Here is a 25,743-nt window from a genome sequence, read left to right on the forward strand (position 1 = left end):
TAATATTTGGAGGCTGGAAACATTATATATGAAACTACACATATGTATTTTAATACAAGCCCCTAAGACCCAAATGCACGACATAAGTAGATTCTGACTTACAGTGTCCATGGGTTTCTAAGGCTGGAAACCGTTTCATCTCTCTCCCATGAAGTGGCGCAGCTAGTGTTTGAACTGCCAACCTTACGGTTAGCAGCCCAATTTGTAATCTATTAGGCCACCAGGCCTGCTTACATATATGCCCACAGACATTAAAAAATACACAATTCACACACACGTGCTCATTGTAACTCACATGTGTTAAGTTGGGGTCTGCCTGTAGTTTGGAGCCCCTGGGTGGTACAAATAGCTCACACACTTGCCTGCTAAACAAACAGATTTGCATTTCAAATTTGCCCAGAAGTGCCTCAGAAAAAGGCCTACTTCCAAAACAGTGGGCACCCCGAAACCCCTATGGCCCACAGGGGTTTGCCACAAGTAAGAACCAATTTGACAGCAACTAGTGGCTTATTTTAGCTAAATGTTCATTTTGAGTGTTATACATAAATGAAATTAAAGCTATATGTTTCAGTGTGACATTTTTCATTAGGTAAATTGTGTTTAGGTTATTAGAAATAAGAATGTTGATCCCAAAATTCACTAGAAGAAAAGTATCACGAGTGATCAAAAACACAATAAGGAAGGACTGAAAAACAAAATTCAGTGGGGTGAGGCAGGGGTGGGTATGAATTGACATGATTTTCTATAGTCTTAATCCTGCATTCTTTTTAGAACACTGGCCAATATCTAATTCACTTTTAACTCATACAAAAATGTTCCCCATTATATTCCCTTCATGTTTCATAAAATGTTTGATTTCATTTTAAAAGCTGAGTGTTCTTTCAATTCTCACAAGTGGATATTCCATTGTAATTGTGTGTGCATGTGCGTGTGTGTGTAACTGCAGATGAGAGTATTCCTTGAGCTGCGCTTCATGAATCCGTGGCACTCCTTCTGGGTGACCCTGACCTGGTCCTTCAGTAGTCAAAGGGAAAGGGAGTAGCAAACAAAGGGTTGAGGAAATTAAGTGGAACTACTGGTGCCCTGACTTTGTTTACACAGAGCATTCCATGCATTGCCATCCAAAAAGGAAAGGAAAAAGTGAATTCAACATACCCAGGCGGTGAGGTCTGCTTAAGCTGAATGTGAGGAACCATTGATGCTTGTCGACTCGTGGGGTTTGTTTTGTTTTTAATTTTTCATTCTATTAGTCATAGATGTTATTAAGTGACAATGTAATCCTGGATTGCAAAAACATCTTTTATTTTCCAATTAGTCAGTGCCGAATGAGCGGTGGGCCTCCTTTAGGAAGGTATATAGACCAGCATTTTCCCTCAGCAACGGAGCTCGGCTTGCTTGATCTAGGCCAATTCCTGGTGCCCTGGCGGGGCTGCTCTCTGGCTAACTGATAAGAAAAGTGACATCTTTGGGACGCATCAGTAAATCATGAGGCAGAGACTCCTTGTTGACCTCAGTGGAAAGCTACCCAGGGAAAACTTCCACCACATGAACACTCTTTTGTGGCTAGTCTGGGAAGCCAAATGGAGGGACTTCCTTTTACCAGAAAGTCACCCAGGACCAGGGATGAACTGGAGGCTGGAGATCAAAGATCTAAAATTTATAACTCTTACAATCACCAGAGCAGCCCAGAGAGGATTGAATGAGCATTGTGTTTTGACATTGCAAAAATCCCCTACATTACCAAGTTGACTTGAAATTTATGCAGCAGGTCAAATAAGGGTCAGCCAATGTCATCCAAATTGAGTACCAAAGTTTGACTAAGCAAACATTTACATCCATGCACATATTTGTGTAACATTTAATAATAAGCCCAACTCTACTCCTTAGTCTAAGAGAAGTCTGACAGTTCTTCTAGGTTTGAAGTGGGCTGCTTATTAAAGTGGGGAGGCATACTTACCTGGCAAGGGAGGTCCCATGATCATGAAGGTGGGTTTCTCAGAGGGAGGCTCACCTATAGCACTACGGGTGTGCTGACCTCTGCAGTTTCCCCACACACGAGAAGCTTGGCTGCATAATTTGTGGTACTGGGGACAGAATTAAAACAATAATAACTAAGTGGGGACGTAGACAAAGAGTTAATGATAGTACTTCCAACCATCCTCAATGTTCTTATGAAACATTTTTGAATATACATGGAGGCATGTTTGACTGATACTACCAAATTCTTATTCATAGTTGGCTACAGATGAATCTCCAGAAATGTCTAATTAAAATCTTGGCGTTGGGTACAACCTACGTATAAAAAGAGAATAACTACTATATAATTCAGAGAAGGAAAGAAAAGAATATATATAGTCTTTTCATATATATACACACATATATGCATACCAGATGCTTTACTTTTATGTTCTTAGTTTAATTCTCACTGCATCTTGTTGGACTGGTGTGGTTTGCATTTTGTGGGTGACTAATTGGGAGCCCAGAGAGCTTTAGTAAGTTGCCTGCTCTGCATAATCTGCAAGTTGACAGAATCAAGATGCTGTTCTTTTCTACAAATCCAAAAATTAAAAGAAGATGAGCCGTGTTTCTTTTGCTATGCATTTGCATTTTGAACTTATTGATGGATGTGGTTATTTATATATCACATTATAACTTGTGAAAAGCAAAACATGTTGACTTTAGTTGAATATTTTTCTTCCAGAAAAATAATATATATTCTTGCATGTTTTGCATAAAATGAAATAAGCCTGTCACTTTGGGGGTTGAATAAAATATGACATATTTTTTAAGACTGCACATTTGTTCCAAATGTTTTCTGAGAACTCTTATTCTGTAAACTGATGCACATGACAGCAGGAGTGTCATTTAGAGGAAGTGACTGATTATCACACTGCAGTTACATGTCTGTCCGAGTGTCCTGTCCATCATTTGTGACCCCTTGTCAGCACCTGAGGACATGGAGCGCTTTCTCCAGGAATGGAGATGTGGTCATGCTGGAACAACTACGCTTGCACTCAGTTCTTGCTGTGATCAATAGCAAATATTGAACATATGGCTGAATAGGATTTTTTTTCTTTATTTTTCTTGTTTTCTTTTCTACCCAACAGTAGTAAAGTCTCTCACAAGGATTCCCCATAGTCTCACATCATAAAAAAGAAAACATCATTTTAATAATGATAAAAGAATAATATCTCCTTAGCAAGGAGCATGCAGCTCTTTAATGGTACAAAGTGCATTCTAATAGGTCTGTCATGGCAAAATCTAGGATTTTTATTTTAATTTAGAACAAACCAAGTCTAGAACTATCAAGTCAATTCCAAACTATAGCACCCTTTTCAGCCAGAGTAAATCTGCTCCTTAGTGTTCCTGAGGCTGCAGCTAGCAGACAAAGTACAGCTAGTGCACTCATTCGAAGTAAGAATGCCCAGGCTTCGTCTCGTATACTTACTGTGGCTGTGTTGTTGTCAGGAGAGACCAGTCCCTGGGAAAGGACCTGCTTGATAGAGGGTCAGCTAGAAAGAACATGACCACCAAGGAGATGAACTGACACGGCAGCTACACCATGAGATTCAAAATAGCCATGTGATTATGCTAGATGACAGGGAGCATTGTATTCTGTTGCACATAGGGAATACCAGGAAATGACGTTTACTTGTGTTTTACTGATGGTAAAAAGACATTCAGCAAGATATGACAAAATAACAATCTGTGAATTATCAAGTGCTCCTGGGGGAGCGGGGAGCGGGGAGGCAGGGGAACAAAAGGAGGACCTGGTGCAGGGGCTTGGGTGGAGAGCAAGTGCTTTGAAAATGATTAGGGCAAAGAATGTACGGATGTGCTTTATACAGTTGATGTATGTATATGTATGGATTGTGATAAGAGTTGTATGAGCCCCTAATAAAATGTTTTTAAAAAAAGACATTCAAGTGTGCGGATCATAATCAACTAGTGACAATCTTTAAAAGAATGGAAATCCCCAAATACTTCATTGTGCTCATGCCAAATCTGTACATGAATCAAGAGGCAGTCATTCCTTGATGAGACGGATTGACACAGTGGCTGTAACAATGGGCGCAAGCCTAACAGCTGTTGTGAACATGCAGGATGGGGCAGTGTTTTCTTTTGTTGTATCTAAGGTCACGATAAGTAAGAGCCAACACCTAACAACAAGAACATGAATTGAAAATGACTCAAGAGCACCCAATGACCAAACAGTCCAAACACACTTTAAAAACATTAATAATAGTGTGTTTCTACCCAACCCTCAGAGAACCACACCGTGGACTAAGCACCACAATGACTTTAGACACTGGTCTTAGAGGCAATATAGCATCCCCCACGGGTCATGCCCAAAGAACACAGCATAGAAGCCCGACTGAATGAACTGAGCTCTACCTGAAAACTACCTGCACCCTGGGATTTAGGACTGGAATACGCTGATGGGAGAGGAAGCAAAGGGTGGCTCCCACAAGACTGGAAATGACTGTCATTAATCCTCTGGTGGCTTAGTGGATGACCAATGAAAGGAGACACAGAACCACAATATATTTAGTACCTCAATGCTCCCCTTGAATTAACATGACAGGTTATAATCTGTTAGGCAAGGGTCTGCACCTGTAAGAAGTGACACAGGAAAATGTCTCCCAGCACCATTCCCCATGTTCACTGTAAGCAGATGCCAATCAATTCAGAAGTAAAGCTGTACAAAGCAGCAACTCATGGATTGAAGCCCACAGTTGGATTATACTCACATAAACTCCCCATATCAACAGTATCTCAAATTCTATGTCACTGGAAAAATTACTGATGCTATCAATGTAATCGTCTTATACCCCAGGGGGAATGAGTAACGATGTTTTTCTTTTTTGTTTCTTTGGGGTTTTTTTGTTGTTGTTGTTACAAATTTGATTATGGTGGATCAAATCAGATGATTCATGCTATAATATGATACTTGGTCAGCTGACCTACCTCTTGACCCAGCCTGAATTTGCTCTATGTGTAAGTTTTTCTCAACTGCTCCAGAAAAGAAATTTCTTCTCTGGCTGTTAAATATCAATGGGGGTCTTTTCATTATTATGCTTTATTTGTATTTTTATATATGTGTTATTATTTTCTTCTTGCCATTTTGTTTTGGTTTTGTTTCTTATTGCTATTGTTGGGCTTCCCAGGTTGAAAAGCACAGAAGGATTGGATGCATAGAGACAAGAACAGATGTAACAGTTTATTGGGGATGTAGAAGGAGGAGTGGGGTGGAGAGCATGAAGGGAGGTGGGGAGCAAACAGTGACTGCAGGAGTGGGGAAAGAACTCTAGAACTAATTGTGGGGATGTATATACAACTCATTTTAAAAGCAATTTGAACATTAAAAAAGACTATAACAATAATATGTTATTGTTAGGTGTCATAAAGTAAAATGAAATCCTTGACAACTTCAAACTTTTCGCCATTTTTTGTGCTCTTGCTTATTGGTCTAATTGTGAGGGGGGGGTTTTTGTTGTTGTTTTCTTTATATTGAGGTGAAAACCAGACTGAAGACTGTGGTCTTTGATCTTCATCAGCAGCTACTTCAAGTCCTTTCAGAAAGCAAAGTTGTGTCGCCTGATTCAGCAGGCTCTTGTCATATAGTCTCGTATCTCCGAATATCCCGTTAGGACAAAGATTGACCCAGTTTGGTGAAAAGCTGCACCCATGACACGCAATTCCTTCCACACAGCTATAACTTCTTCCTTTATTATTACCACTGCTTTTTTTTATCATTTACCATCTTTTGAAGTAGTTAAACATTTAACATGTCTTTGGGTATAATCCTCCTGTGTATTTCTTCCATATTGTTTTAATTTCCCACGTCAAATATTTGCCAAAACAATCCCTCAAACAAGCCTTACAACTCAAGGCTTGAAGTTTTTTCTTCCATTCTTTCAGCTTGAGATATGCTGAACATATTATAGTCTCCCTTTCAGCCTTTCTAATTCCAGGTGGTTGCACATTTCACCACAATACTGTACTTTCTCTCAGTTAAATTATGATATACTCACAGTTACATTTTGCCAAATGTTGACTCTTTAATTTTCTTCAGCTTCAATCTACACTCTCTATGAGCAATTTTGCAGTTGGTGCTGGTATTGTCCTGACTGATGATATTAAGCTCCATTGTCTTTTTTCCATTCTCAAAAAAATTCACTGCCATTGACAACTCACAGTGACCCTCAGAGTGTAGTGAATTATGCTTTGGGATGATAACTACAAGGTCAGTAGTTCAAATTCACCACCCACTCAGAGAAAGATGAGGCTTTCTGTTTTCATAAAAATGTATAGTCTTAGAAACCGACAGCAACAATTCTTCGCTGTCCTTTAAGATTGCTGTGATTCTCTTTCCTGAGTACAGCCACTTGGATTCCTGTATGCTCCATCTAGTAAGTTTCACTAGTATACCTCCCTTTTTTAAGATATTTCCAATAAACAGCTCATTGCAAAATTCTATCATTTGATTTCAAATGTGCTTTTTATCATGAAGGTCATTATTTTTCAACTGCTTTTTCCACCTTTTGCATTCCAATCACAATTAATTACTAACGAACCTTGATACCATGTTTAATCAAATTCTGACAACAAAAGTTAGTGAAAAGTCTTCCATTTCCTTATCGTTGACACTAGTGATTGGCATATAAATTGGAATAATAGTCACATCAATCAGTCTTCCTTGTAGGGTGCACAGATTATCTATTTTCACTGACACCACTTTTCTTCAGACACATCTTCAAATGTGGCTTTTTAAATTAATTTTATTATATTTTATTTAAAAATGAAATGTGCTTTTAATGGTGCTTGTGATACCATTACTCTATATTTGTCATTCCCAGCATAATAGAATATATGCTTGTCTAATTTAAAATGGCTAATACCCAATACATTGAGGAAGTGGAACGACTTTGAGACTCTTCTCAAGTCCTCCTCTATGCAAGAACATTTTGTTCTAATAACCTGACATTCTGTGATGCTCACCCTCCCAGCACAATCGCTGAAGACAAAATGGGCACACAAGCAAATGTGGTGAAGAAAGCTGATCATGCCCGGCTATAAAAAAATATAGCATCTGAGATCTTAAAGACTTGAAGTTAAACAAGCAACCATCTAGCAGAGAAGCAACAAGCCCACATGGAAGAAGCACACCAGCCTGTGTGATCATGAGGTATGGACAGGATCAGATCATAGGCAACAGAGAACAAACAAACAACATTGTGTGAACAAGACCGGAGTGGGGGGATTAGAGCAGAGATCCAAAGCCTACCTGTAGACAATGGGATATCCCCTCACAGAAGGGTCACAAGGAAGGGATGAATCAACCAGGGCACAGCATAGCAACGATGAAACATACAATATTCCTCTGGTTCCTTGAGGCTTCCTCACCCCACCCCCCACTATCATAACCCCAATCCTGCCTTTCGCTGCAGGCTAGGCTGGAGCATATTTGCAAGTACAGATAAGAGCTCAGGACACAAGGAATCCAGGCCAGTTAAGCCCCTCAGGAACAGAAATGGGCCTAGCATAGCAGAAGGATAGGGGGAAGGTGGGTAGACGAGAGGCCAAGAAACTACAAGGGAAGCGAGATAGCAGTTGGTGAAAGATATTAAAATGATAATCATTTATCATTTATCAAGAGGTCATGAGGGTGGGAACGGGGAATGAGGATAAAAGAAGGAGTGATACTAAGGGCTCAAATAAAACGAAATGTTTAGAAACTAATGATGGCAACATGTGTACAAATGTGCTTGCTACAATTGATGCATGGGTTGTTATAAGAGCTGTAAGAGCCCCCAATAAAATGATCTTTAAAAAATAAACGGCCAATACCAGTCTATTTTAGCTCACTAACACCTAGGATATCGATCTTTATTTGTTCCACTTCATTTTTGATGACTTCTAATTTCCCTAGATTCATGTATGGTACAATGCACCTTCCAATTAGTACCTCACAACTGTTTCTTCTCATTTTGACTCATGTCACATCAGTAAGTGACGGTTCTGAGATTTCTGCTTCATTCACCTCATCGAGGTTGACTGTTTGGGGGCAATCGTTCTGCTCTAGTCTTAGTTGAGAGTTTCCATCATGACGAGGGACTGATCATATGACACTATATCAGACAAGGTTTTGCAACTTTTTAAAGAAATGAATCACCTCTTTCTTCCCCCTAGTCTATTTTATTTTGAAGATCCACTAAAATCTGTCCACCACAAATGACCTTTCTTATAGCATACTTTCCAGTGTTATAGCAACACATAAGCCATCAGAGGGTGACAAGCTCTCTCAAGGTAGTGCTTAAGAATAATATAGCGTCCCATGGAGTTTTCTTCCTATAAAGTACTAGTTTAAGGTACGCAGCAATAGCTGCCTCGATTGTTGTACTCTTTTAAAACTACTTGTATGGCTTCAGACTGACAACAGTAGCTCAAGAGATTTTGTGAGGGAGCAGCAAGTTTATGTTAACAGGGGATGGAGAGAGTGGTGGCACCACTCCAAGAATTTAATTAAATTCAATGAATGGTACTTACAGAAAGTAGAGAATTCAAAGATGTTTTGAAGTGCATAGTCTCAAAAACAATACAATAAAAATTTTAATCAGATATTAAGCATATCTTATTACTCCTAAAATATTTGTTACATGTAATGCATATATTTAAAGGTATCTCTATATTATATTAACTACATTTTACATGTATGTAGATATATATCCTCATGGTGATATTCTGTGAGTTGCATGTTACTATCATTTTTACATCCATTCCTTAAATAAACGAAGTAAACTCAGAGAAGCTGAGTGAGAAGCCCAAAGTTTTGCAGGCAGTGGTCTTAGGGCTGTGTGAGAATCAAAGCCAGCCTCTGACTCTAAGCTCAGCGGTCCCCTTTCAAGTGTGTGTTTATAATGGAGTGGATTATTTTCACTTTTCAATTTTATAAAAAGGTGTTTTTAAAGGAATTCACTGTCGACATGTTAAGCTCAAAGCTCCACCAATGCCATTGTTACATTCTTAAAGAGAAACACAATGGCCTTGGCCTAGTAAGACGCTGTCCTCATTGCTGTTACCAGTAAGGAGGGTGGTTTATTATTTTTGGAATAGAAACCAAAGTAAAAGAGCCGAAGAGTATGATTTAAAAGTCTGCTATTTTTCACCCCCTAGAATCAGTGTAATTGGTCACTGCCTAATAACAGTGTTTTATTCTTTTCCTGATTTGGGTGATGGGTCCTGGTTGCTCTGATTTGAAAAACAAGAAGTGGAATCTCACTTCAAACCTCTTGAGGCTTGAGAGAGGCCTGGATGCTTCCCTTGAGCATGGGGCCAAGCTTCAAATGAAGTACGCATCTCCGTGGGTATGTGTAAATGCAAAGGAAATTACATTCATCCACTCCGTTCCAATTGAAACGTGGCGATAATGAGAAGATATACCAAGTGCATCGAACTAGTCAAGATGGTGTAAGAGCAAATTGATTCCCTAATTGTCTCCACAATTCCTAGGGGAAAATCTAGTAAGATTTCCAAAGGCCATTGCATGTAGAGCATGTGTTTGCTCTGGGAAATACACCCGCACTGTCCATGGTATTACTGCATTGTTTCCTCTGTTGGGGTGTCATTTCCCGCACTCAAGAGGGTGCTGTTTTATTTTCTCAAAACCAAGCTCTACCAAACAATTTGAAAGGTTTGACATTTATTTTAGGCTGGTTATAGCTTGAAAGTTAAATCCTGAATAAATACTCATGTAATAAAGCTAGAAAAAGCATCAAGGCTACCTTATGACATCAGACCATGGGAGAACAGGAGGCCAGGCGGTCCTTCGGGCACACGTACATAAATTTACATGGGGATTACATCCCTAAGAGGCTTCTTTTTGGCTTTGTTTCATAACTAAGCAAAGCCCTTCTGATATTGAAGTGGCTTCGAAAATATTGTGGAAAAAGTAACTCAAAGATAATGATAAATTTCCACAAATAGATAGAAGCCCTGGGATAGAGAAAGAAACATTATTTTGAGATGGTGAGATCCTCTGGAGCTACAACTGGATTAAAAATTCAGACTCTATTTTTGTGACTTATATTTCATAAGGTGGCATGGTTCTAAATATAGTTTGAAAAACCACTGGAGACGAAATAAAGGTAAGCATCAAAAATTAATTTTAATCTTAGCAAACTATAAAAGATAAAGGCGTTGTGTATAAGTAAAAAATCTAGCATTTAGATACTTAATGATACAGGTACCCTTTTCTGAGTGCCTATTCTTGGTGGTATTTGGAGTTCTGGTGGCATCATGGATACATGTAGGGTAACCATGAGTCAGCATTGACTCAATGGCAGTGAGTTTGATTGGGGAGGGGGGTGGGTGGGTTTTTTAAATCATTTTATTGGGGGCTTGTACAATTCTTATCACAATACATATGTACATCCAGTGTGTCAAGCACATATGTACATTTGTTGCCATCATCATTCTCAAAACATTTGCCTTCTACTTGAGCCCTTAATATCAGCTGCTCATTTTCCCCCTCCCTCCCCACTTCCTCTCCCTCATGAGCCCTTCATAATTCATAAATTATTATTTTGTCGTTTGATTGGGGTTTTGATTATTCTTCATAGCATTGGTGGTTCCGTGGTAGAATTCTCACCTCCTGTGTGGGAGACACAGGTTTGATTCCTGATGATGTACCAAGTGAACAGCTGTCAACCTTCTTGCGGTAGAAGTTGCTTGCTGCTATGATGTTGAGCAGGTTTCAGAGGAGGTTCTAGATGAAGAAAAACTAGGAAGCAAGATGTAGTAATATCCTTCTGAAAATAGCCAATGAGACTTTCTACTCCTATAAAGAGTTATAGTCTAGGTGAGATAGTTAATGTTTATTGTGCCAACCTGGCCAATAAACACATGTGGGGTTAATTGAAGGGCAGAGGGATAAATGACTCAGTGAGCCTCACCTTTCAAGTTCTTGGGTCTCTTGCTTTCTGATGGTTGGACCAGGGTGCAGCTGCTTAGCCAGTGCCCTGCTTCAACTAGCAAGGCTCACTTCCTGGGAGACATCCCTGAGGAGAAGCCCCATGGACCTACCCCGATGCAGCCCTGGATGCTGGAGCAGCCGTGTGGAGACACCTGCCAGCGCTGAGATGCTTACACGCTCACTGATTCCGTTTTCCTCCTGAAGTCATTATTGTGTGTGTTTTGTGAGATGGAGGATGTGTGTGTTTTGTGAGATGGATGGAGACTTTGTGGATTGATGTTGGATATATGGGCTAATGTTGGACTTGTGGGCTTGGGCAGCACTGGGTTGGGATGTTTTCTTGATGTGCACTTACCCTTTATGTAAAACTCATATGTATGGGCTTCTGTGGATTTGTTTCTCTAAAGTACCCAGACTAACCCAGAGGGCAGTTCTACTCTGTCCGAGAGGGATGCCATGAGTCAGAATCGATTCAATGGCAATGAGTTTGAGTAAGTGTGATCAGCCAACAATAACAGGCTCTTGTGGGATGCGCTGGCTTTTGATCCCACCGTGATTAGGGAGCGCCATGTGCAGGGTGGGTGCTGGCTGGCTAGCAGGGAACAACAGCAGTCTACATCGCAGGGAAAGATTTTATATAAGCATCACAAAAGCCCTTTCACAGATTGGAAAACCACTGCTTAGTTGGATAAACAACTAACAAGTCACTGTAGGAACTGTGGGCATGCTCACATCTCTGGTCAAGCCATCCTATCCCAGCTTAAGGAATCATGCCAGCGACATGAATTTTGCCCATGTTTTGTCATTGCTTTGAAGACTGCTTTATTACAACAACAATCCAAAAAAAAAAAACATACACTTTCAGTCACCCCACTGTTCAATTAGCAGCTGGAACTCTGCCTGAAGAACAAAATCAGGCCACTTTTATGCAGCCTAGTTAATCTCCTGGAGGAAGTATAATCTCTGCCCAGGCTCCGTGGAAAACTCCGCCCCATTTTCCCCAAATTCCTCTCACATCCAGGCCCATCCTTCCTCCCAGGCCCGCTCAAAGAAGTAGGAGATCTTTGTCCACTAAGACGACTTATTATAAATCCTTTTAAAGTAATCATTTAAAACAGCTTTAAGACTTTCCTGTCTTATTCTTTCCAGATGACCATTAGTATTGAAATTTGGTAATAATTATTTTTTTTTCTGAGTACCAAAACCAAGTTCACTGCTATCAAGTCAATTCCAGCACATAGAGACCTAATAGGGCAGGATAGAAATGCCCCTGTGGGTTTCTGAGTCTGTAACTTTTTTTTCTTTTTAAAATCATTTTATTGGGGTCTCCTACAACTCTGATCACAATCCATCCATCCATTGTGTCTAACACATTTGTACATTTGTTGCCATCTTCATTCTCAAAACATTTGCTTTCTACTTGAACCCTTGGTACCAGCTCTTCATTTTCCCCTCTCCCTCACCAACCCCCCTCCCTCACATCTGACTGATAATTTATAAATTATTATTATTTTGTCATGTCTTATACTGTCCAATGACTGCCTTCACCCACTTTTCTGTTGTCCATCCCCCAGGGAGGGGGTTATATGTAGACCCTTGTGATCGGTTTCCCCTTTCTCCTCCACCTTCCCCTTCCCCTCCTGCTATTGCTATCTCATTATTGATCCTGAGGGGTTTATCTGTCCTAGATTCCCTGTGTTTTCCAGTTCCTATCTGTACCAGTATCCATCCTCTGCTCTAGCCAGATTCCTAAGGTAGAACTAGGGTCATGATAGTGGTGGGAGGAAGCATTAAAGAACTAGAAGAAAGTTGTATGTTTCATCGGTGCCAAACTGTACCCTGACTGGTTTGTCTATTCCCTGCGACCCTTCTGTAGAGGGATGTCCAGTTACCTACAGTTGGCTTTGGGTCTCCACTCCACACTCCCTCTCATTCACAATGATATGATTTTTTTTTTGTTCTTTGATGCCTGACACCTGATCCCAAGACGTTTTACTAGAATAGAGAGCCTCATATTTCTCCCCATGGAGTGGCTGGTAGTTTGAACTGCTGACCTTGAGGGTGTTAGCAGACCAATGTGTAACCAAGTATTACCACCAGGGCTCTAATTCTGAAGAAACAGATATTTTATTGATTATTTAGCAAATGTCCCAACTGAGGCAAACATTTTTGCATTACAGAAAAGAATTGGTGTTCAGAAAAGCAGAATAGTTTTTCAACAAATGTTCTGGATAGAATTTAAAGTCAGATTTCATTCCATAGCTTTTGTTCTTTCTGATCTCCCATGAATTAATGTAGCATTAACTGATTGAAAGTGGGAATAGATTCAAAATCAGAAAGAATAATTTCCTTAGAAATTAGAAATGGCTACACAGAACATTTATGTCCTCAGCCCTAAGGTTCCGTCACTCCAGGCCAGCAACCACTTATCTCATTCCCCTTCCTTTGCTTATCATGTCACCTGCTCTGCCCTCCACGATTATTGGACGTGTCCGCTCTCGCTGCTCCGATCTGTTGAGTACAACTGTACAACTGAGGACCATCTCAGGGCCTAGTAAAAATTACTGCGCCTAAAGACAAGCACAAAACCCCCTTTGAGTTTAAAATGATCAGTTAATCGAGATGGGAAATGCAGGGCTTCATCTTGTTTTGAGCTGGTTCAGTCATGTCTAACACAGTGAAATAGGAACAGGCCAAATTTATAAAATGTGTGTGTGCCAGAACAATAACTGGAAAGGGAGCGATTATGCGTTGTGGTAGTTCCATAATTTGTTGTCAATTTGAGAGAATTATGAGTGAAGGAGTGGAGTCTAGTCTGTCAATTGGATCACAGCCAATGAGGACTCTGTGTGGGCATGGTCTTCTCCTGAGAATTCTGGTAAATCCTGCATTCCTTCTTGGAGATAGAAGGTGTTAGCTCTCTCTCTGCTCACTCCCCAGAAGACATTGCAGCTGACAAGACACATGGAACTACACTAGTGCCCTGAACTAGAAAAATCACATGGACCTACCCTGATGCAACCAGACCTCTGAAGCTGGAGAAGCCACGTGGAGTCCCCTGCCAGTGCTGAGATGCTTACAATGCCACTAGATCCAAAGACTTTCTACCCACTGGCCTGTGATCATCCTGAATTTGGCGTCATTGCATGTGTTTCGTAATTCTAAAGAAGACTTTATAGATTGGTATCGGACATCTGGGCTAATGTTGGATTTATGGGCTTGGCCTGGACTGGGTTGGGATGCTTTCTTAATGGACAATTGCCCTTTCTATAAAACTCTCTCTCATACTCATATGAGTTTCTGTGGATTTGTTGCTCTAGTCTACCCAGACTAACACACAGGTTGAAGCCCTGAGATGGGAGAGTCAAAATCAAGAGGTGTAGGGAACCCTTTCAAGAGACTCTTCTACCTGTGGCCTAATGCAGGAGATCTGACTATTGCCAGGACTGTGGAGAATGACCAAGGTTCAATGCAACATGGAGGGCAGCCGTCTTTGAGCATGGCCCTGTGCTTTCTCAGCCAATCAAGACATCTCGTTCCTATGTCTCGTGCATGCGCGCGCGCACACACACACACACACACACACATACACAGTACTCTTGTTTTCCATGAGGAAAATTAATTTCCATCAAAGCTTTGACCCATAGTTTTTCTTATTGCTGTTGGCATTTCAGTTCAAGCACATTTTCTTAAAGCTAGGTCTGTTCTGGTGTTATTTCACTAGCCATGACTGAACTGGTCTGAAGGCCTGAGGAAAATATAAAACATTATTTGAACATTAGTGAATTCTTACATTTATAAGTTTCTAATAGAAGTGGTCCCTGGCTATTATAGACTTTATGAGATGGAAATTGGTTTTATTTCTTAAGGAGAGATTCCTTATTACTTTTCTTTAATCAAAATGTTGGTTTTATATATGTATTAGTCTGGGTACACTAGAGAAACAAATCCATGGACACACATATATGTATAAGACAGAGATTTATATACAAGAGCTATTGAACATTGAGAAAACATCCCAGCCCAGTCCAGATCAAGTTGATAAGTCCAATATTAGCCCATATTTCCTATATCAATCTATAAAGTCCTCTCCAGACTCATGAAACACATGCAATGATGCCAAATGCAGAAGGTCACAGACCAGTGGGTAGAAAGTCTTTGGATCCAATGTCATTGGAAACATCTCAGCACTGACAGGGCTCTCTCTGAGGCTTCTCTGGCTTCTGAGATCTTGTGGTGTCCATGTGATTTGTCTTCGGCAATGTCTCCCCGGGAGTAGCAGAGAGAGAGAGAGAGGTGTCTTCCCCCTCCAAGGAGGAAGTATCAGATTTCCCAGAATTCTTAGGAGAAGGCCATGCCCACAGAAGTCTCATTGGCGATCTCTAGATTGACAAGCTAGACTCCACCCCTACACTCTTAATCCTCAAATTGACAAATGATTATAAATCTACCACAATGTGTTTTCTGTAGAGGAGGGTAGATCTAGCAGATCTATGAAGACAGCTACAGGATTAATAATTAACTAGGGGCACAAAGGCGAGATGGGGGAAAATAAGGTGTCAACACAATGCGTAGAAGAAGGAAGAAAATATTCCAAAGTTGATTGTGGTGATGAAAGCACAACCCTTCTAACTATGATTGAACTTTTGAGTTCTATGATATCTTAATTATATATCAATAAATGTATGTCTTTAATCCTGTAGATGCTTTTATTGTTGAATGAATGGACAAAAATATATAATTGAAAATATCATCAAGATAAGTAAGCAAGCACTTTCTCATTCCAGGTAGATAATTTATATGTTTAATGATTTTCCACTATATTGTATTAGGCAGGTTTATGCACTGCTCAATATTGTGAATATTTCACACAATTCAAAAGAGAAGAAAACATTTCATCAAGAAGATGTACAAAATAAATTGGCTTCTATTCAACAGACAAGAGTCTCTGAGTGGTGCAAACAAAAATGCTGGTGTTTCAAATCCAACCAGAGGCACACAGAAGAAGAAAGACCTAACCAACAACTTCTAAAACATTATAGCAATGACAAGCCCGAGCCAGGGCTTTACTCTGAAATCATGACAAAACTGCGAGTTGGAATCTACTCAACAGGGCATGATTACTCAACAGACAACAAAAATACCTTGCCGGCAGAGAAACAATATTTTCATCCACTCGAAAAGATTGCCCTCTTCCTCTTCAGAGCTGACTCTGAGCAACAGGTTCACTTGTGAACACAAGGAGGGAAAAGATACAAGGAACGCTCCAAAATAGAGCATAAAACCCTTTGCCTAACATAATAAAGTTCAAGTTCAGTTGGTATATGTTTACAAATTATGACTAGTTTAACTAGCAAAAAATTCAAGACCACATTGTTTTATCCATCATTATCTTCATAAAAGGTCAACCACAGATTATATCCTGGCTTTTGCTGGTAGTGATTTTGGGCCACTACATGGTAAAATACCCAGTAAATCTCTGAGAACAAACGAGATGGTGCAATAAATAACTACAGTTCCTGTCTTTTCCCTCATGGGTCTCCCACTGTGCTCATTTAATTACACTGGTACCCACCGTCTTTATCAAATTTCAAAGTCCTGCAGTGTATAATAGAAAGGAATGCTGGGGAGAGTGCAGAAAATTGTGGTGGGCTATGTGGCAGTGCAAACGCTGTAAGGGATCCTTTAAAAGCTAAACCAAGTAATAGTTTATACAATCGATTTAAAAGTCATTTCAGAAAAAAGGCAATTTTAAAATATATAAAGCCCTTCTCAATTTTGTCAGCTGTAAAAATAGAGGATTAGACGAGGTGATCAGCCAATGGTGTTCTATATTACTTGTGCTACAATTTGTGGATTTAAGGGTGATTTGATTCAATTCTTGGATGTGGGTATGTGTTGTTGTTTTCTTTAAGAAAAACTGATGTTTCAATATGTTAGATTCTATCTCATTCAAACACCACAGTGTGAACATTATGTTCGGAGCCCACCCTTTGCTTTTGAAAGGAATAAAATCAGCAGTGCCTTCAGTCCCTTGCGTTACCCGCATTGGCTCTTCAGTGATTGCATCACTCTCCTTGATCATGTGGTCTCGGGGCAAAACTTCACTATCATCGAATTCTTCACTCCCTTCTTTCGAGCCAGATTCCGTTTTCATATTTTATCGTAACAGAACATTGGAAACTTTAAGTTCATGTATATCATTCAATATCACTACAACAGCATTTGGACAAAGTTAACCAAAATAAAATTAATATCACTATTACTCATCACAAAAATAAAGCTGGCCAATATGTTTCACTAAATAGCTTTGCTTTGTAGGTATTTTTCACTGTGGGGAAGTGATCGCATACAGTCAGGCTGTCAGCGGGTTCTGGGCAGGAACTAGCTGCTTTCACATAGGCTTTTTACATTGTGTGATTGAGCGTTCTAATTTTTATGAAAGTTTTCATCCTTATTTTTAAAAGAATCGATGCTTATATTTCTCCTCTTTTTCAAATTATTTTATTGTCATTCATTTGGTCGGTTTCTCAAAGGCAGGGAGACTAGAGGAAGAAGGGATCAAACATCAACCAGAAAGGAGTGCAAAAGTGCCTCAGCTACGACCTGAGTCACGGGCAGAAGCGGGAACGGACAAAGTCTCGCCTGCTCTTGGCTCCAAATGTCTCTGGCCAAGAAGCGAAAGGCCACAGGAAGAAACACTGGTAGATGGCAGCAATTCAGAGAGCCGTTCTCCATGAAGATCCGCAGAACCGGGCACCAGTGTGTGCTTACATTAACAGCGAGGCACTGATCAATTGATGTGACTCAGAGTTTTCCAGATCTCTGCAGGAAAGTAATTGACTTTACTCAGTCTCTAGAGTTAGCTGCTGAGGTATGCTGCCTTGCCTGGAAGGCAAGCTACTTCAAAGCCAATGCAATTACATTGGAATCTGCTACTGAGATATATTCATATGGAATCAGTTTCAAACGACATCATCTGCTTGTTTGTCCTTTCAAACTTGTAGAAAGGTTAGTTTTCGCTTTAAGCAAATAATACTTAAATTATATATTTAAAAAAAGCCACCCAAACGCAGTGCCATTGAGTCCATTCTGAATCATAGTCTGGAAATCAGAACCATTGGACAAAAAACAACAACATGAACATATCTGCTTCAGTAGAAGCTGGAATTTTTATCTGAATAAATCTTTTGTGTATTCTTTTCTTTAGAAAAATTATCCTCTGCTTTTATTGCACACCAATAAAGAAAAAACGTCTGTGTCAAGAATAACAAATATCGTTTATAAGTCACTTCATCTTAATTTTATGGTCAATGTAATACCATTATGCATCTAATAATTCCTTCTTCCTTTACAATGAATACAAATATATCAGAGATGCCTAGCAAACCATTTTCTCATCATTGTGTTATTAACTAAAAAAGATTAAACTTCAAGAAGTTAACTTATGATATCAAATAACAGGAGTGAAAAAAATTTTAAATAACAGGTGTGCATGTGTCAATATTCAATACGCTCAAATATCCACACTGAGTTACTTGTGGTCTCATATGAAGTCTTACGTATATTTGGACCCAGAGCCTCCTATATATATGGACTTAAAATAAACTAGTTTACCATCGTAAGTTACAATTCACAAATTTATTCTGGCCACATTCCTAGAGAGATGGTCATCTCTTTCTGCGCTATTTGTTCTTCTTATTCCCAAATTCTAAATTTTTTGTGAATTGAAACTTCAAAATGCCGAGTGCTTGAGAGACTCTCCTTATAAGTGTGCCTCAGCTTTTTCATTTCTGTCAACATGGTAATGACTATGTACCATTTTAGAAATGCCCATTTGCTTGTGTAAATGGTTGTTTTTCTTCTTGTGTGGAAGTGTGCATCATGGGCAGGACCAGCTGCATTAGGTTCTGGTTCCAAGGGACTGCTTTGAAGCCAGCTCACTGAATAATTGTTGCCCTAAAAACGTGGGAGGCTGTACCTGTGAGTTTAAGGTCAAAAGTAACTCATGTTTGCAAACTACCAAAACATTTACAGATATTCTGAAATCTCCAGTGTTTTGTCATTGACCGGAAGATGGGATGATAGTTTATTTTTTAATGGAATATTTATACAATGGGTTTTTCAGCAGCAAATGAAATTGTCTTTATTAAGCACTTCTCATAATAGGTGAACATATTTATTATATAATGTTTTTTAAAACCTAAAAGATACATGTAGCACCCCAATAAAGTGATTTTTTAAAATACATGTAGCAAAGTAAAATTGCTTAAATGTGGCACTTTTATCCATCTCTTTGTAACTGCTGCCAAATGATTTGATGGGCCAATGCAATAGGGTGCTTGAACCACTAATAGAGAGCACTGGTCAGTTTGCCATTCCTCTGTGTATAAGAAAGCCACCTCGGAAGCAGAATTGGAGAGAATTCCAGCACAGCAAGAAAGAAGTACCAGGGAGCACACGTGAGATCCCTGCCTGAAGTGGCAGAGGCCACAGCACAGAGATATGACAAAGAGCAAAGGAACCATCCAGAGAAATATGGAGAGCAGGTAAATTAAATGATGCATAGTACGCACTTAATACATGGTAGATCTGATGATACTGATTAATATTAATTCTCATGGTTCAAAACCAATTTCCTTTTTATAAAAAGAAATTTCAAAAAAAGAAAAGAAATTTCCTTCATTATAAGGGGAATGAATACCCATTCATAAGGAAGGCAGATGCTAGATACAAAAGCATTTTAAAAAGCACAAAGAGAAAATTTCCACCACAATTAGATAATACAGTTTGAAAAACTTACAACTTGTCATTATTATTATTATTTCCTTTGGAGCCGTTGTTGGACTCTCTGTGTCAATCCACCTCCTTGGTGTATTGTCTCCTCTGAGACATGGCACTGTGAGGTCAGCCAGCAGGCCAGCTTTCTGGCTTATGGAGGCAGAGGCCAGGGCACAGCACGACTGAGGAGCTCAGGACAGGAGAACCAAAGAGAAACTTGACTTCTGGCTGAGAAGAGGCATTATGGACCACTGTCGTATCCTTAAAGCAGCGGTTCTCAGCCTTCCCAACGCCACGACCCGTGAATCCAGCTCCTCAGGTTGCGGTGACCCCCAACCATAAGATTATCTTTGTTCCTACTTCATAACTGTGATGTTGCTATTGTTATGAATCATCATGTAAATATCTGATATGCAGGATTATTTTCATTGTTACAAATGGAACATAATTAAAACACTGTAATTAATCACAAAGATAATGTGTAATAATATATTGTGAAATATTTATTTCTAATGACAAATAAATGAAATTTTGTCTTGAAGCATGGTGTAGTATGGGTAACAAACAGTCTTCACACTGGGTCCTCGTATGTGGGCGTATCTGCATGTGGGCGGACCTGCCTGGAGACAGAGGAGCGGTGTCTCCATTCCTAGGCGACCCCTGTGAAAGGGTCCTTCGGCCCCCAAAAGGATGGCGCCTCACAGGTTGAGAACCTCTTCCTTAAAGTTTTATGATCCCGACTTGTGCTAGTCTGCTTCCTTAAGAACTTTCCATGAAAATTGTTTGTGTGTCCCGTATGGCATTGCAGTGGATTGTTGAATCAGGCAGAGAAGTACAGTGTCATCAGAAAAAGAGTTAGTGTCAGAATAGTGTGAAAAAGGATGGAGCCGGAGGCCTTTCTGCCTTCTGCCGTGTGCCAGTGGACCTTGAACTGACATGAAATTGGGTTTTCGTGCTCCTTTTGGGGTCCAGGGGAGTTCAGAGGCCAGAAGGAAATTTGTTTTGAATGATGAGAACTAATATTAATCAGTATCATCAGATCTACCATGTATTAAATACCTACTATGCATCATTTAATTTACCTCTATCATCCCAGTATTTGTAGCACACATTACCATGGCACCATCATCTCCATTTTCCAAAGCTAAGGCTGAGATGGGGATTGTGCCAGGTGTTGTTACGTGCACTCAGCTGCTAGTGACCCCGGGCACAACCGAATGAAGCACCGCCGGGCTGCACTAGCCTCAGACTCACTGTTCTTTGGTGCCATTGGGAAGCCACGGTATCACTCGCCTTAACGATCTGCCTCTCTTTTGATGAGCCGCCATGTTAACGTTCTTTCGCAGGGAGGGGTATCTCCTGAGATATGTCCACCGTATGAGAAGCAAAGCCTCACTATGCTCACCTCTAAGAAGCATTCTAGTTGTCCTTCTTCCCAAACAGATTTGCTACGGTTCTGGAAATTCGAGTCACTTTCAATATTCTTCTCCAGAACCACAATTCAAATGTACCAATTCTTCTCCAATCTTCCTTTTGCTTTGTCTAATTCGCACATGCATATAAGGCAATTTACCTTTATTATCACAGTTGTTTGACGGGTAAGTAAGGTTAGGCACACAGAGGTCGTGTACAACAGATTTGCCTAATGTCATATATTTTAAAAAATGTTTTTTGATTGCTGCTTCTGTAAGCTGGAGACCGGGTGACCTTATGATTATACGTTGGGGTGCTAACCACAAGGTCAGCTGTTCGAAACCTTCACCCACTCTGTGGGAGAAAGATGAGACTTTCTACTCTAAGGAAGAATTTCAATCTCAGAAACCCACAGGGGTAGTCTACCCCATCCTATAGCATCACTATGAATCAGAATTCTTATAGAATTTGCCTTAAGCTAATGAACACGATTAACTATGAGGTTCCTAACTATTTCTTTCATTTTGAAGGAAAAGGCATACCTTTTCTTTAAAAATTCACGATTCTACAAGATCTCATTGAGCAATTTGCTACAGACAAATGTGTGGACAAAGACATTTCCCCTGCAACCTCATAATAGGTCTTTGCTGAAAACAATGGCAAGTCAGTTCATTCAATTGAGGATATTTTGTAAGAGAGAGTAGAGAAATTTAGCTGTGGTCTACTGAGTCAATTTCAACTTTAAGTTAGTGATTGTCTAAACAAATCTGACTTTCATCATTGATTTGAAGTGTCCCAATTATATAAAGTATGGTAATTTTTCAAGTAACTGTACTTCTACTACCTTATTTTATTATCATCACTAATTCAGTGTATGCATAATAATTTTTGAAAACAACAAACTTATGTTGCCTGGTATAATAACTAATTAACAACCTGCAACGTGAAAATGACATTATCTTGCTTGCTGAAAGTGAAGAGGACTTGAAATACTTACAAATAAAGAACAAACACTATAGACATCAATATGAATTATACCTCAACATTAAGAAAATCAAAACCGGTCAGACTGATTTCAGTTACTGGAAGGGGTGGGGGAAAAAATCAAATCCCCACCACTGGATCAATAAGCAGCATCATAATGAAAGGAGAAAGTATTGGCATTGTCAAGGGTTTCATTGCGTAGACCCACAGTGAACGCCCGTGGACATAGCGGTAAAGAATTCAAAGAGTAGAGAACATGGGGCAAATATGTTACAACAAATGTCTTTAAAGTGTTAAAGCACAAAGCTGTTATAGATTAATGTATTTACATTGTACACATCCCTGTTAATATCCCTATCTATGCTGTTGCTTACGAGAGCTTGCCTCTGTTTGCTTTTACCTCCTCCTGCCCCGCCACCACTTTTCCCCTTCTTCCACCCCTTAGTGCTTCCCCTTAGCTTGGTATTGCTCTAACACTCACAGGATCTCTACTCTCTAATAGACGTTGGTTTTGATTCCCTAATTGTTCTCATGTCCATGACGCCGTCCACGCAACACACTCTTCTCCCCACCTCCTTCTTCCCCCTCTCTCTTCTGGCGCCATTGGCCCCATTGCCTTCTCCCTGAGCTTCCCTCCCATGCACATCTCATGTAAGTAGGCAAACCAGCTATGTGCTAATCTAAACAATAAAAAAACATATGGTTGAAAGAAGAATAGGAGATAAAAAAAGACAAGAAGAAAAGAAAAAAAAACCTCCATAGGTGCAGGTCTGTTCACTGGGATTCCAAGGGCTCAATGGAAAGTAAATGTCTAGAAAAGAACAGTGGAATATATGTACTGATATACCAGATAAAAATTGATGTACGGATTGTAACAATAATTGTAAGAGCCCCCGATAAAATTATCTTTAAAATAAACCCACAAAGCTGTCCCTATGAATTTAAGGTACATCTCATGCAAGCCGTGCATAGTATTTTCAACCGCCTCTTATGCATGCAAGAGCTGGGCCATGAATGTGACTGACTCATTTCAATCATGGAGTTATAGAAGCATATTGAATGTACCATGGGCTTCCAGGATAACAAAACATCTATCTTGGAAGCAGTACATTCAGAATGCTCTTAGAAGCAAAGACGCCTCACAGAAATGTGAGACAACACATGTGAGGCTTTGTGTCACATGCTTTGGTCCTGTAATGAGGAGGGACCCATCCCTGGAGGAGAATGTCATACATGGGAAAGTCGAAGGTGAGCAAAAAAAAATAAAAGACTGCCAATAAGATAAATTGAAGATGACTGCAACAATGGGAAGAAACAGGAATGATTTTGAGGATGACACAGAACCATTTAACATCTTGTTCTGTATATACGGTATGCATTGGAATAATTCAAAATCATCTAACAACAACAACAACATTGACATGAATCTTTTAAATTTTAAAATTGATATATTCAAAAATTGATATAGTCAAAGCAATTGGAAAATAGTTTTTGTAAAGGAGAAATTTGACAAATTTATTAAAGTTGCACATTATCAAGAATGAAATTAAAGGTAGCATTAAAATGAATGTTAATCTCATCATATTCTGTACCACTGGGGGGAAAAATTGATTATTGGAAAAGCAACTGGTATTGTAGAGCCAATCTACCTGGCAGGTGTTTCATTTCTGATCTTCAGAATAAAAGATTAATGTTGAACAGAAAACTTAATAAATCATTCAATCAACACATCCTTTGATAAGGACTCTTGTGTGATACTGTGTTAGTATGGGTTTACTAGAGAAACAAACTCATAGACACTCATATGTGTATAAGAAAGAGCTTTATATAAAAGAGCAATTGTATATTGAAAAAACAGCCCAGCCCAGTTTAGATCAAGTCCTTAAGTCCAATATTAGCCCATATGTCCAATACCAATCTATAAATTCCTCTTCAGACTCATGCAACACATGCAATAACGCCAAATGCAGGAAGATCACGGGCAGTGTGGATAAAAAGTCTGGTGGATCCGGTGGTGGTGTAAGCATCTCAGTGCTGGCCTGGGTCTCCATGTGGCTTCTCCAGCTCCAGGGCTTTAGCATAGCTCCATATGTCTTGCCAGCGGGAAGGTGAAGCAGAGTCTCTGTCTGGCTGCTAGTGAGCTATTTATGTCTATCTCACCTCCAAAGGAGGTCATCAATCAGTGACTTGATTGACAGGCTACACACTCCTTCACACGTTGACAGGCGATTATGTAACTGCCACAGCTACCAAGGTTGGTTTCATGGTGATGTGATCTCTACATAAAGCCTACTACACTGCATTCAAAAAGACCCTACATTGATTTCATGCTCTGAAATGTCCATAGTGGTATTCTTCATAATTTTGAGCAAGGCACCTTGCATTTTTCAGCTGGACTGATCTTTGCAAAGTATACAAACTGACCCTATATGGGTGACACTGTAGCAGGGAACTACAAAAACACCATTCTCTTCCTCACTTCATTTATAGTTCCCTAGAAACCAAGAACATGATGAGCTTAACTAATAGTACACTATCAGTTACCAGGGAGCCCTGGTGGATAGCAGTCACAACTTGGTCTGTGATCTGCAATGTCAGCAGTTCGTAACCACCAGCCACTCCACGGGAGAGTTACAGTCTCCTGTAAAGAGTTTCAGTCTCAGAAACCCACAGGGGCAGTTCTGTCCCATAGGGTCCCTATGAGACGGCATCAAATTGATGGCAGTAAATATCAGTTAATATGAGTTGGAATCAGCTTAATGTTTGCAGGTTTGGTTTTTGATTTAAGAGAAATATGGAGTGAAAATTATGAGGAGTGGTAGCTTTTAGAAAATACATTATGCCGTTTTAGGAAAAAAGTGCAGCATAAAATCTATTATTGAAATGATACTTCTGTTTTTTCCCATTGCTTCAAATTGGCCATAATGAGAGCTGAAATCCAGTAATTTTGTGGTTTGTCTCTTTTCAACTCTGCTGACCTTTATCTTGAAATAGTTAATAGACTTAAGGGAAATTTAGGACATCACAAGTGAAAACCATATCTGTGGTTTTTTCTGTCCTTGCTGCTGGAGCTCTAATTCACAGTGCTTGAACTTGTGGTCGATAAGGGTGTAATCTGGGGTTGCATCTTTGGTAATGTTCAAAAGATGAGTCAAAAAAGAGAACTATCATTATTTTTTGTCATGTGAAGTTTAAAAAATACCTTATTCTGCCATAGCTCAGAGGAAAGTCTGAACATGTCTGCCTTGAGCATGTTGCTGAATTCAGTACTCGATTTGTAGTTTGGTGTTGGGCCTTTTCAGGTTGTTAAGGGAAAAGATACTCTTGACTTGGCATCAGCCGTGAGTGTTTTCTGTAGAAAAACAGAAGAGAAGGACTACAGGAAATCTCAAACTGGCTTGCCCTTCTAGAGCCTTCAAGTGCCACTGAAGAAAATAGTGAGTACTGTTTGCAGAGAATACTTGCTTTGTGCTTTAATTCGCTCTGACTTTCCTAGGATCTAGGGCCACCTCACTATTAATAGTTCTTCACTGCTTGCTGAAGAAAAGTTCTTTGTATTTCAGGGCCATGTTGCTCTTTTTGAAGAATTT

The 25,743-nt window shown here is 39.7% G+C and overlaps 1 pseudogene; it reads left to right on the forward strand.

The window, feature by feature from the left end:
* The first annotated feature begins 1,949 nt into the window (after window positions 1-1,949).
* On the forward strand, window positions 1,950-2,085 carry LOC142453870 (U1 spliceosomal RNA; annotated as a pseudogene).
* Window positions 2,086-25,743: the final 23,658 nt, after the last annotated feature.

Source organism: Tenrec ecaudatus, chromosome 7 (genome assembly GCF_050624435.1).
Source record: "Tenrec ecaudatus isolate mTenEca1 chromosome 7, mTenEca1.hap1, whole genome shotgun sequence".
Taxonomy (NCBI): domain Eukaryota; kingdom Metazoa; phylum Chordata; class Mammalia; order Afrosoricida; family Tenrecidae; genus Tenrec; species Tenrec ecaudatus.